The sequence below is a fragment of the Terrapene carolina genome, unplaced genomic scaffold, assembly GCF_002925995.2.
Source record: "Terrapene carolina triunguis isolate 2854851 unplaced genomic scaffold, T_m_triunguis-2.0 Scaffold96, whole genome shotgun sequence".
NCBI classification, from domain to species: Eukaryota; Metazoa; Chordata; order Testudines; family Emydidae; genus Terrapene; species Terrapene triunguis.
Genome location: NW_020664447.1, coordinates 22,513,449 through 22,525,456, shown reverse-complemented (window position 1 = coordinate 22,525,456; position 12,008 = coordinate 22,513,449). Strand labels below are relative to the sequence as shown.

The 12,008-nt window shown below is 41.3% G+C and overlaps 1 protein-coding gene across 2 annotated transcripts in view; it reads left to right on the top strand.

The window, feature by feature from the left end:
- The first annotated feature begins 6,913 nt into the window (after positions 1–6,913).
- Positions 6,914–12,008, top strand: part of SLC1A2 (solute carrier family 1 member 2) — a 60,919-nt gene continuing 55,824 nt past the window's right edge. Inside the window, exons 1-2 of one of the 2 annotated variants that reach the window (XM_026651194.2) lie at positions 6,914–7,025; positions 7,292–7,338. The gene's annotated coding sequence lies outside the window, so the exon portion shown is untranslated. The remainder of the gene's footprint in view (positions 7,026–7,291; positions 7,339–12,008) is intronic. The other variant, XM_026651193.2, reaches the window with a different exon arrangement.

Below are 12,008 nucleotides of genomic sequence, written 5' to 3'. Positions count from 1 at the left end.
AACAACACAGGTGACAGAGTCACCAGTAAATACATTGTGCTTCACTTTTACAAGTGTAATCTATAATATTACCATGGTGCTTACAGTATTTACTAGAATTACTATAGGAGTTACCAAAGCAGCATCCTGAATACCATGGTAACGTTAAGTTATTTGATTTAATTTTTACATTTACAATGGTTGTCATTAAAATTGTTACAAATGTCTTTGCAAATCATTAATAAAACTTCTGCCAGGATATGTAGAATTGGACTCACTACCCACCTCTCCAACCCCTCACCCCCCCCCCCCCCGAAAGCTCCGCTCACAAAGAAGAATATATGAGCAAATGGAATCACAGTGTAATCTTATTTATGTAGCTCTGCCTTTTCATTTGTTGTCAGACTCCTTGTGCCTTGCCAGAATTCTAGATTGTAAACTAGTTAGGACAGGTACCATGCTTGTCTGTCTTTCTGTGAGTTACCTAGGACACCAGTGGGCGTGGTAGAAATAAATAAAGACAATGCTACACTCCAGGCCTGATTCCCAGCTGCCTTGCATGTATTAGATCATTTCCACCTGTGCAAAATGGAACCTAAGAACATAGGAATAGCTGTACTGGGTAAGACAGACTATTTAGCATAGTACCTTCTCTCTGACAGTGGCCATTACCAGCTGCTTCAGAGGAAGGAGCAAGAAACCTTGCAGCAGGCAGTTATGCGATAAGCTGCCCCCAGGGAAAATTTCTTCCTAACCCCCAATACTTTAGGGGGAAATGCAAAAAACCCTGTAGTGGACATTCCTGTCATTATCAGGAGTTTTTTCTTTACCACTGTCAGGGTATATCTACGCAGCAAAGAAAAACCTGCAGCTGGCGCATGCCAGCCGACTCGGGCTCGCAGGGCTGGGGCTGTTTATTGCTGTGTAGACTTCTGGGCTTGGGCTGGATCCTGAGCCCTGGGACCCTCCAACCCCACTAGGGCCTAGAGCGCAGGCTCCAGCCGGAGCCCAGAAATCTATACAGCAATGAAACTGTTCTACAGCCCGAGCCCCATGAGCTTGAGTCGGCTGGTACAGGCCAACTGCACGTTTTTCTTTGCTGTGTAGCCATACTTTAAGTGGTTGGCTTATGCCGCAAAATATGAAGGTTTGTGTGCCTTCTAAAAATTCTTTTATCTAAAGTAACTGTAGATATTCCTATTATTCATAGAAACGTCTCATCTTTTTTTAATCCTGCTACACTTTTGGATGCAACAATATGACTGGTATGAGTGCAAAGTGGGTGTAAAACACTATCACTGATGTAAGTGAGAATTCTGAGCTGGTAGCATTTACGCCCACTTCACGCTTTGTGTAAGTTACTCCACAGCATGTATGGCAATTGGAGAATCAGGCTGGAAGTGTTCATGTCACTATCTGGAGTGCTGGTGTCTGAGCTCTGCAGACAAATTAAAATATGTGGGCCTGCTTGTGGCTGCAGCAAGCTCTTTTCTCTGTGCCTTGTGAGCTGCAATTGGTGGTGGCTGTTCCCACTTTTAGCTCCCTGCCTTTGTTAAGACTGAGGGTGAAAGTGATATTAGAGCTGTGCATATACACATCCTGCACTGAAGTTATTTAAACTGATTGCATTCTTTAGTTGGGTGTAAGCCAAATTGTTAACAAGATCCTTCCAAAAGAAAAAACAGAAAAGGATTACTGAGTGGTACAGAACAGTGGAAAACCCAGTGTATGCCTCAGTTGTATTTGTGAAATATATCCTACTGTTTACCGTAACGCTTAATTAAAAGCCCACTAAATACCATTTGAGGAAAGATGGCAAGTGCTGTGATACTTTCTATTTCCTGCCCATTCTGCAAGAAATAAAAGTAGGTTAGAAGGGAAACTTTATGAAAGAAGTTTGGATACTACACCAGATGGACCATGGGTCTGATCTGATAAGGCAACTGTTATGCTCCATAAAATCAAAGCAGTGTCTGTCATCAACCAGTACTAGATGCTTCAGAGGAAGGTGCAAGGACCCCTACTGTGGGCATGAAATAACCTGCCATAAGAAAGTAATTTCTTCTAAACTGCAGGTAATAAGTATTTGGCTCTTGCCTTTAAGATGAAGATTTATCCCACAGCAATTTTTATCCTATCACATGTAACAAGAATGAATACACTAGAGTTTTTAAGTGCTGAGAGTAATCACGGCACATTAGCTAGCAGAAAATGGCGTGAGTATGCTGTGCCAGCTTCTAGGACAAGTTAGCAACATGAATGATCTACCAGCTTGAATAAGGGAAGGCACAAGGCATTCATTCTTTAGGACTTCTCTGCACTTATCCAGTGGGAGAGAGGGGATTTCAGTGGTGTCTGATTCTGTTCCAGCCTATCAGGACACACAGCTGTATTTTGTAGGATTTCACCAGTCCTCCTCAAGGCTCAAATCCCAACTCAATCTGCTATCTGATCATCTCATTGAGTAGCCTTCCACAGGAGCCTCAGAAATTCAGGAGGGGATTGGCTGATCATAGCTGACTGGTTTTTGTCTTCTTTAAGACACTGTTCAGATAAACACTAGTAGGATATGAAAGCAAGTCTGGGTTTAATGTGCTCAGTGGGGGTACATCTATGCTAGGAAATTGACCTGTTGTGGACAATGTAGACTGTAAACTCCCAGTCCTACACAAACATCCCTCAAATGAGGTTGAAAATAGATTAGCTAATGTAGGCATTCATTCCATCATTTCACAAGATGTGTAGCACACTTCCTTTAATGTGCTGAAAACAGATTGGCTGCTAGTACAGGATCTGTTTTCAACCCCAATTGATGAATGAGGGAGACGAAGACAACGTATACAGGGCCTAAGTGGGCTGGAGATGGGAAGTATCTTGCTAAATATTCAGTCTGCGTTATTATAGAAGACACAAATAACTTGGGACAAGTGAGCTTAAATGGTTCAGGGCTTGGGTAAATGCTCAGAAGTGAGGATGTTTATCTGACACTTATCTGAGTTTGCTGGGTCTGCAAAACCAGTTTTGGACCAGATCTCTCACAAAAACAGGCTTTCCCATGAGATTCCTTGCACTGTCAGTTCTGTTCTTTGCTGGAAGCTGGATGTGCTAAGCCAGGCAAAAATTAAAAAGAAAAATATTGGGAATTCTTTAGAAACAAAGTTCAGTTCTAGAAATGGGAAAGATTTTGGGGAGAGTGAAAGTCTTATTTTCCAAGGTAGGTTCACATCAAAAACATATGAATAACTATAGAATAATTGGGTGGCAAAACATTGTAACTACTCAGTACAGCTGGGAAAACAAATAAGAATGAATACGTTATCTGGATGAACTTCATCTTTTTTTCTGCTCTCAAGTACTATGGTGATGAGTGAGATGTAAATTGTGAGAGAGAGAGATGGATGGAATTGTCTATGGACAGATTATGTTTTTCCTCAAATGTATTAGTTATTCAGAATGATTTATTATAGGGTTTCTGGGAATAGTTTTTAGTTTCTAGCGCTTATTTGCAAGTATTTCATTGTATCTGAATTGACATGGTGGGACCAGACCCTCGTCTACAGGAGAGCAAAAGGAACTTAAGCTGCCATAAGGCAGTATCTGTGAATTCACCTAGCATAATATATTTCCTCAGCTTGTCCCTTTCTGTCCACATCTTGCTTTGGAATGGACCCTGCTTCCCTAGGGCCACAGCTAGGAGGCAGTTCAGAGGTGGGCTGGGGAAATGTCAGGGTTGTGTCAGTGGTGGGGATGAAGAGTGATGTACTCTAGCGGTCTTGGCCAGCAAGGTGGCTACCTGGGGGCTGTTATCCAACCCTCTGAACTTTTCCAAGTTCACTCAAAACCACGTTAACAATTTGGCCGACGACTCGCCAAGTTTTAAGGAAGATGTCCCTTATTTGGTGCCTGATATTACACGCTAGGTATCTAATAAAGAGCAGCTCAGAAGCATTTATCAGATAAGAAGTCTATTTTCAAGCTATAATTTTTGCAGCGAATCATACACTGTAACTCAGATGTGATTTTATATCTGAATGAAACATTGTGGGGTGGTATCTCTGATAAATAAGCTTTGTCTTGTGGAGGTTTTTTTATACAGTCCATTTGTTTCCCTGAAACATAGCTGGCCACCCTTGCTATTCACACTTCATGTTTGTTTGTCTTTAAGCACAAGTGTAGAATGACTGTACTTGCTTGTCTAACACCTATGCGTCCCAGTAGGAAGTAATCCCTTGCAAACACCTGTCAGTCATTAGTTGCAATACCAATGCAGTTGCACACAGGGCAGAATTAAGATGCATGGAACACAGGAACCACATAAAAAAACCCACTTCATTAGGCTGTGACATGAGTGTGATTAAGTTATTGAAAACTGTGAACTACCCTGTGCCAAAGGCAAATATTCAGATGTTATTAATTGTCATTTCCCTGGCTAAAATCCTTCCTCTCCATGTGGTTCTCGGACCAATAAGGCCCATAGATTAAGTTACACCTGGGCTATACCAAGAAGTATCACAGTGAGATGAACAGATCAGAGCATGCAGACATGGTGCTATACAAGCCTCTGCTATGTACTATTTAAAGACATCAGGCCTGATTCTTCTCTCACACCAGTGTAAATTAGGCGAAACCCCACTGAAGTCAATGAAGTTAGGGCTGTTAAAGATCAGAATGAAGCCACACTAGAAGTGGGGATTTTAAGTATTTCCAGAACTACTCTTTTAAACATACAGCTTCCAAAACAAACTTAAAAACCGAGCAGGAAATAGAAAGGGTTCTCACTAAAGCCAAATTTTAGCATGACTTCAGAGCATCGTGACTATTTTGGATTGGCTTTCTTCCCTCTGAAAGTTGGCTACTACATTGTCTGACTTGGAGAGGCCTTTACAACTCACTCTAAAATTCATTTTCACGACAAGTTTCCAAGTACAGGGGGTAGGGAAAGAGGGGTCGGAGTCAGCATGATCCCATTATTAAAACAAAGTGGATGGAGTGATTACAGTTTAATTATATCATGATAGAGATGAGCCCAAACCAAAAGCCCAGAGCTGAACACCTCAAAAATTGAGGAAGCCCTGGCTGGCTCCCATCTCTGATCCAAAATCCCAATTCCCCGTAGGCTTTGAGGGGAACTTGGATCAGAATTTTGCCAAAGTCTCTGCTGGGATAAATTGGTACAATTCCATTTTGCATCAGCCCCGCACACTTAGGTTCATCTGTAATATATGGCAAACAATAGAAGAGATTTTTTCTTTGTTAGAAAATTACCATACAAGTCCTGATTTCAGAACAGCATAACTGCAATTTAAACAGGAAAGCAGACAGTCTTGTAACCAATATATTTCACACTTACATGGCTGGTGAGAAACTTTGGTTGACATCAATTGAACTAAGCGATTCTTTTCCTAAATCCCCTTAAAAGGTCAAGTGAATTTGGTAAGAAATGTAATTTAATTATTTTAATTTAATCTAATCAAATTAAAGAAAAGAATGATTGATTTAGGCTTGGTTTAGACATTTTCCCTGAATTGTGATCTCATACTAATCCAGAAATTTACCTTTTTAATTTTTTTTAAATGGCAGGAGTACAGCTAGAGAGTGCAGCACAATGCAGTTAGATAACTTTTCAGCTCCCAGTATTTCAGGCCACCAAGTAATGGGAAACTGATAACAACTGCATCAGATGAGAAGGAACTGAAACAGATGGGGGAAGAAAAAAAAAGATTTTCAATGAAACTGCTGAACATTCCTTTTCAAATCAGATACTTCAAGTAATTCTTGGGGGGGGGGGGAGAACCCTCTTAGATTTTGCAGTATCCATTCCATTCCTCCAGCTGAAGGAGCTTGCTTGTCACATTTGGTGATGGTCACAGTTTTCTTGTAAATGCACACACACTTGCCTATTTTGTAATGCTTAGCAAGACAGGTTATGTGCATGAAGCACAGATTTAAATGCATACTATCTCAGGAGAGAATAGCTTGGGTAATGATCTGCTACATGCTAGCAGAAGAATGTGACGGAACTTGGACAGTACTGACATCTTAGACACATAATAGAGCAGAAGTGGCAGGATTAAAACATTCCAAGAAGACAGCAAGAACTTGTGAATGTAACCACAGTCCTTATAGAATTAAGAGCTATACGTCTGTAGCCTTATAACTGAGAGGGCCTTTGTATTAGAAGCTAATGAAGTGAGTATATGAGACTTATAGGTTGATAATTATGCATTGCCCTTAGAAGGAGATATATAGTAACTACACATCAGCATATTTATGACAACTGAAGATAGTTCACAATAAGTTCACAATAAGTGAATAAATTGGCTGCAAATTCTTCAAGCCCCAGGGCATGTAAAGCTTGTCTCCGATATAGGCTGATGTCCTTTGATTGGTATAACTTCCTAGTTAATAAGGCAGACAAGTACAGTGATTAAACTGGCTGATTACATCATTACCTGCTGGATTTTTGGGACAGTCACTTTAGAACATTCAAAGACCAGACTGTTTTTTTCTGTAGTCTCATTAAGATTTGTACAAGACAAAGTAGGATGGGGGCAGGGAGGAGTTAAAGCTGACACTGAAACAGACTTTTAAATACATAAAATAATATCTGCTGCAAAATCAGCAATAAACTATCATTTACTGGGTTGTTTTTCTCTACAGTGAGACAGATTTAAGTAAACTAGAGTCATCCTATTTTGCTTTAAAGATAAACTTGGAAAGTCATTCTATGGAAAGCCATCCAACTATTAACTAGAAAAAAGGGGAGACACCACAAATTTTACCCTAACTTAGGCATTAATCTTACTCCAAGAAGTGGGTATTACCACAACATTATCTAATGTATCACATTTCTAATGTGTCCATTATCATAGTATCCATGCCCCATGTTTTTTGACAGAATAATCTTTTCCCTAAAACTGTTGACAGGGAATGACCATAAATGTAAATGATCAAGAGGTCTTCTGTTTCTGATTGAATAATGTCTGGAGTGTGGCGCACTGGAACTAGAGCTTTCATCAGATTATTAGAAATCTGCAACAGAACCGGTAAATAGAATTTTAGTTTCTTTGCTGGTCACCAGCACTCTGATATTGCTATTTTTAAGTACTGTTCAAAAATATCCTCTTTCAGACAATAACATTTCCAAATAACCAAAATAATGGCCTTATATATAAAAACAACAAAAACCCAGCCCCTATCCTGCTAAGTTTCATGGTTACCTAGCTAATCAATATATCAATTGTTCACAGTATTATGGCTTTCAAGCATGAAGGACTCACAACTCACAAAGTTTTTTCTTATCATTCAATAGAGTGGTGAAGATGTGTCCAGCCCTTGGCTGAAGGCCTGCTTTCCTTGGTAATTTTGTGAATAATTCAACAGCTATTAAATTGTTCCCTTTTTACCACAAGGATGCTAGGTCCTTTCTTTTGCAAAACATTCTGATTTTTACCCTGATGTGTTTCCATTGGTTAAGGCCCCAATTCAGCCAACCACTTAAGCATGTCCTTAAAGTTAAGTACAGACACGCGTAAGTGCTTTGCTGTATCAGGGCTGAAATGCTGTCAGAGCAGAAAAGCTAACATGCTGCAGCAGCAGCAGCGTTCACAGTACTTGGGATCAGAAGGGAAGAAAATGCATCTGTTTGTGACATCTGCTGTAGTGAGCTCTGAGCTTTATGTATTTACTCCATGGCTGGTTCAGTGCATGGGTCACATTGCAGCCTCATTATGAAGTGGTGGCAATTAGAATAGTCATTACATAAGACAGGTTTTCAGTGCTTCATGCATAGACTTTTTATAACATTTATCAAAACTAATCTGAAGGTATCCATTGATCAAATACTGGCCTGTGTGTGTGAGTATGTATACACACACACACTATAGGGCAAGGTAATGTCTTTGGGTATATTACCCCGTCCAAATTCCTCACCAAGACTTCATCACACACACACCCACACACCCCTTGGGCCCAGAGAATCCATCCCAGGTTTTCCACAGATCTTATTCCATGCTGAGACAGGACTGGGAATTTAGTCAGCATTGTGTGAATATCTATACAGTGTATGTAATCAATCATTGCAGCTCATAGTTATGCATCTGTCAAGGTTGGTTCCCCACTTTGAACTTTAGGGTACAAATGTAGGGGCCTGCATGAAGACTTCTAAGCTTAACTACCAGCTTAGATCTGGTCCGCTGCCACCATTCCCAAAGCTAATTCCCTTCCCTGGGAAGCCTTGAGAAACGTTTCACCAATTCCCTGGTGAATACAGATCCAAACCCCTTGGATCTCAAGACAAGGAGAAATTAACCATCCCCCTCCTTTCTCCCACCAACTCCTGGTGAATACAGATCCAAACCCCTTGGATCTAAAAACAAGGAAAAATCAATCAGGTTCTTAAAAAGAAGGTTTTTAATTAAAGAAAAAGGTAAAAATCATCTCTGTAAAATCAGTATGGAAAATAACTTTACAGGGTAATCAAACTTAAAGAGCTCAGAGGACCTCCCTCTAGCCTCAGGTTCAAAGTAGAGCAAACAAAGATAAACACTCTAGTAAAAGGTACATTTACAAGTTGAGAAAACAAAGTAAAACTAACATGCCTTGCCTGGCTATTTACTTACAAGTTTGAAATAGGAGAGATTTGTTTAGAAAGATGTGGAGAACCTGGATTGATGTCTGGTCCCTCTCAGTCCCAAGAGCGAACAACTTCCCAAACAAAGAGCACAAACAAAAACCTTCCCCCTCTCCCCCAAGATTTGAAAGTATCTTGTCCCCTTATTGGTCCTTTGGGTCAGGTGTCAGCCAGGTTACCCGAGCTTCTTAACCCTTTACAGGTAAAAGGATTTTGGAGTCTCTGGCCAGGAGGGATTTTATAGCACTGTACCCAGGAGAGCTGTTACCCTTCCCTTTATAGTTATGACAGCATCTCACTATTGCATCTCAGTACCATGGTTTAAGGAGCTATCTGTAATATGGGACACAAGAGCAGCCACCAAGCACAGTTTGTCATGCAGTTATGCCAGTGCACCTCCATCCTGAGCTGCAAAAGCACCGCCAGGCTTTTCTTGGACTAAGATTGCCAAGTTTGCAGTAGTTTTATGATACTGTCAGAGATTCACAAAGAAGTGTGCTCACCCATACTCTATTACAGTGGGAATGTGGACAATGCTCTGTGGGCTGCAGAAAAATGTCTGATTATGGATGGATATTTAGGGAAGGCTGATGCCAGAAATCATCTGTCTCCCACCAAATCTGGGAATTCTCTCACACTTCAGGAAAACTTTGGTATTTAATAGTAGCCTGCCCTGTATTGTAATATACAACCTTTTCCTGCCTCCTCAGCATATAAGTTACACAGAGACTCTCTCTTGTAGAGTGAGTGTTAGCAGGTCTAAGGGAGTCTAACACCTTATCCTGCCTTTCACATTACCTCTTAACATGATCCCTTTTCTTTTAGTTAGCCGTGTGTTCCATGCAGAAGTAAGGCACTGCATAAATAATACATAATAATGTATAATGTTATTCTGGGGTTGGGTAATCACGCCGCCTCATTGAAGCTCTTGGGAGTGATAGCTGCCTTCCATTCATGCTAAATGAGGAAACAATTAAATGCCCCTTTATTGAGTGATAGCTGCAACAATGGAAAACCACCCCAAAGATTAGACCACATGCCACTTTGTGCAATGGCTAAGCCATACGGTCCAAAGAGTTTCCAGGGGTCTGCTAAACACAGGGGCAGGACCACTGATTTGATTTCAGCTGTGTGCCTGGAGATATGTCTTCACTACGCAGTTAGCTCAGGTGATTGGCGCATGGGTGTGAACCCCCGGGTTAGCATATGGTAACCAGGTCTGGGATTCCCACTGCAAAGCCTTGCCTGTGTTACTGTGTGCTCACCATTTCTGCACTTGCCCACGTATGGCTGGGGGCATAGTCCATAGTTCTTTGTACAGACAAGCTTCTAGGATTCTTTCCTAGTCAGCTGTGGGAGAAGTTGTCTATCCTTCAAAGGGAATTGTGAGAAGGACATTGAAGGACTATCAGCACTCAAGCAATTTTGCCTGGAAACTCACTGCAAAGTGGGCAGGTTCCAGCCTTAGGTCACATCTACACTGGCACTTATGTCGGCAAAACTTTTGTCGCTCAGGGATGTGAAAAAAAACCCACACCCCGAGTGACACAAGTTTTGCTGGCATAAGCGCTCGTGTGCACAGCACTATGCTGACGGGAGACGCTTTCCCACCTACAGAGCTACCGCCACTCATTGAGCTGGTTTTATTATGTCGACGGGAGAACTCTCTCCAGTCGGCATAGAGCGGCTACACGAGCACTCTTACAGCAGCGCAGCTGCATTGGTACAGCGGTGCTGCTGTAAGCTTGTCAGTTTAGAGCATGGGCTCAAACCCACCCCTCAGCCGAGTAAGCCAGATCAGCTGAAAGCGATTTTTCAGTATGAATGGGAGGCATGTTTGAACTAAAAACCAAGGTAAAAACCCAGGTTAACTGTGCAGTGAAAACATACTCTGTGTGTGTGTGCGTGCAAGAAGCAGCCAGAGAACAGGAGACAAAAGCAGGAGAAACTCCACAGAAGCACAAAAAGAAGGCAGCAAGGAAGCACGACCGACAGAGAAGCATTTGTAGCAGGACCCTGAGAAGAAGCTAAGAGAGTGCTTTTTGGGTGTTGCCTGGAAAGAAGCTTGGAATTGTGAGCAAAGAAACTGTTATTCGATTCCTACTGTGTTCAGGGAAACAGGACTGTGTTTATGTCCTTTGTAAGGGTACGTCTACACTACCTGCCGGATCGGTGGGTAGTGATCGATCTACCAGGGATCGACTTATCGCATCTAGTGTAGACGCGATAAATCGATCCCCAATCGCTCTGCCGTCGACTCTGGAACTCCACCACAGCGAGAGGTGGAAGCAGAGTCAGCGGAGGAGCGGTGGCCGTCGATCCCGCGCCACGAGGATGCGAAGTAAGTGATTCTAAGTCGATCTAAGATATGGCAACTTCAGCTACGCTATTCTCATAGCTGAAGTTGCGTATCTTAGATTGATCCCCTCCCCCCCCCCCAGTGTAGACCAGGGGTAAGTAAAGAGGATTGCATCAAAGAAACACCTGACTATCATCCATTTCTTCTCATAATAGAAAAAATGCACAAAACACCAAATATTGGTTAACCAAAAAGGAGAAACAATAACAACCATCATCCATCCATATACATATATATAGAAAATCATAAACTTTACACCCATATGCAAGGGAAGATTTTCATTCCACATCAATATTCACACACTCCTGTCTAAAATATTGATGCCTTCACTCGGTTAGCCTGCAGTTCTTAGAGGATGTATTTCTGACATGTCTAACAGAAGGAATGGATAAAAATAGATCACCTGGACAACCTATTTATCTGAATGCCCAGCCTAACTCATCCAGCTACCCAAAACAAATTTTTGTCTATCCTGATAGTCATCTTTTCTCTCCTTTTCCAGCACAATCAGCAATGCATATGCTGCCATTCTGTTGTGTCAGAGTGGAGTTTATAGAAAATGTGACCATTTAAAAAGTACAATCAGACAGAAAAAAATGCCCTGCATTGGGTGAAAACTAGTAGAGCATTTTAGGATTTCCTTTGTAAAAAGCCTTTTTGGTTCCAGCAGATGGCATGCACTCATCAAAGCATGCTGCGCTGTGATCATAAATACTGCTCCAAGGAACAGCTGTCAAAAAAAGATAAAACAGCACATGCTAAGCTTTAGGACCTAAAATAATTTGTCACAAGAGATTCTATTATGCTACACTTAATTTCTGTAATCCCTTTAACATATTCCAGGAAGGTAGCGTTTCTCATAATGAAGTTTCTTTTGCTTTTTAAGAGCCTAACCCATGTGGCTTTTAACAAGAGCATGCTTCGGCTCTAAACAACTCTGTGAAAGGGCTATTGTCTTTGGGCTATTGTGATTACATCAGTGTTTAGCTTTGACTATAACAGTATTGTTTTCACTTATATAGGCAAGAAAAAAAAGCA